Here is a 2,243-nt window from a genome sequence, read left to right on the forward strand (position 1 = left end):
ATTTTAATTGGTTTTAACAAAATTTTAGTAGAAGCGGCCAATTCAAATATTTATTTTTAATCATTTTTAAATTTTGTATGGTATTGTACTATTGTTTTTAAACTGGCTGTAAGCCGCCCTGAGTCCTCTGGGAGAAGGGCGGGGTATAAATTTAATAAAAATGAAATGAAATGAAAGCAAAGATATAAAAATCCAGTGACAATCCAAATTGCCGACTTTGCAATGACAAAGTTGAAACTGTTTCACACCTAATTTGTGAATGCATCAAAATTGCGCAAACTGATTACAAATCTAGGCATGTCCGAGTTGCTAAATTAATCCACTGGTATTGTGTAAAAAATACAACTTGCCTGTGTCCGAAAAGTCGTGGGAACATAGGGTGGAAAAAGTTGTTGAGAATGAAAGGGTGAAAATCTTGTGGGACTTTCGAATACAGACAGATCGCCATTTGGAACACAATACGCCAGATATCACAGTTGTAGAGAACCGAAGCATACAGCTGATTGATATCGCTGTACCAGGAGATGCCAGAGTCAAAGAAAAAGAACTGGAAAAAATTACGAAATATCGCGACCTGGCCATCGAAACGGCACGATTATGGATGAAACATGTAACAGTGGTGCCCATTGTCATCAGGGCACTGGGAACTATGTCCAAAAACTTTACAAAATACATCAAGAAACTGCAGCTTCCTGCAATAACTCCAGCAATGTTACAAAAAACTGCGCTACTCGGAACATCTTATATTTTAAGGAGATACCTGGTTGACACCTAGGATGCTGGTCGCAACCCGTGTCAACCATCAGTGCCAGCCAATTTGAATGTTCAGTTGACTGAGGTTCATGTTATAATAGTAATAATAATAATAATAATAATAATAATAATAATAATAATAATAATAATAATAATAATAATAAAGTTGGAAGGGATCTTGGAGGTCATCTAGTCCAACCCCCTGCTCAGGAAACCCTATACCATTTCAGACAAATGGCTGTCCAGTATCTTCTTTAAAACTTCCAGTGTTGGAGCATTCACCGCTTCTGGAGGCAGGTTGTTCCACTGGTTAATTGTTCTCACTGTCAGGAAGTTTCTCCTTAGTTCTAGGTTGCTTCTCTCCTTGATTAGTTTCCATCCATTGCTTCTTGTCCTGCCTTCAGGTGCTTTAGAAAATAGCTTGACTCCCTCTTCTTTGTGGCAGCCCCTGAGATATTGGAACACTGCTATCATGTCCCCCCTCATCCCTCTCTTCATTAAACTAGACATACCCAATTCCCGCAGCCGTTCATTATATGCTTTAGCCTCCAGTCCCCTAATCATCTTTGTTGCTCTTCTCTGTACTCTTTCTAGAGTCTCAACATCTTTTTTACATCGTGGTGACAAAAACTGGATGCAGTATTCCAAGTGTGGCCTTACCAAGGCATTGTAAAGTGGTATTAATACTTCAGGTGATCTTGATTCTATCCCTCTGTTAATGCAGCCTAGCACTGTATTGGCCTTTTTGGCAGCTGCAGCACACTGGGTTAGTGGTTCTTTGGTTGGGCTATTTATTGTTTGCTGGTTTGGCAGTTTGTTGTGTACTTGGTTGTTGGCCTGATGTCAATCTTGGAGTTAATCTATGCTCAGCTGGGGCTGATTGCTGGTGGAGAGGTGCTTAGGTCTTTATGTTCCCATTTTGACTAGTTTATTGTCTCTTTTGCATAGTCTGAAGTGAAATTTAAACTTAACATGAAGTTTAATGTAGAGAAAAGCAAGAATAATCAAAAGTACAGGTACAGAGTAGATGAAACTTGGCTCAATAGTAGTAGCTACAAGAAGGTTCTTGAGCCAATAGTGTGTGGCAGCAGCCCAAAAAGGCAATACAATCCTATATTGCAGTAATAAAAGAATAAAATCAAGATCATGTGAAGTACTAGTACTATTCTAAAAAGCCTTGAGGTAAGGGGGTTAAGGGGCTGCCACAAAGAAGAGGCAATCAACCTATTTTGCAAAGCATGTGAAGGCAGGACAGGAAGCAATGGATGGAAACTAATCAAGGAGTGAAGCAGCCTAGAACTAAGAAAAAAATTCCTAACAGTGAGAAAAATTAACCAGTGGAACAGCTTGCTTTCAGAAGTTGTGGGTACTTCATCATGGAGATTTTTAAGAATTTTTTAATTTAATTTAACATGGATTTATATGCCGCCCTTCTCCCTATAGGACTCAGGGCGGCTTACAGCATATTAAAACACTTAAAACATCATCCC

Source organism: Protobothrops mucrosquamatus, unplaced genomic scaffold, assembly GCF_001527695.2.
Source record: "Protobothrops mucrosquamatus isolate PMUCROS unplaced genomic scaffold, P.Mucros_1.0 scaffold34, whole genome shotgun sequence".
Taxonomy (NCBI): Eukaryota; Metazoa; Chordata; class Lepidosauria; order Squamata; family Viperidae; genus Protobothrops; species Protobothrops mucrosquamatus.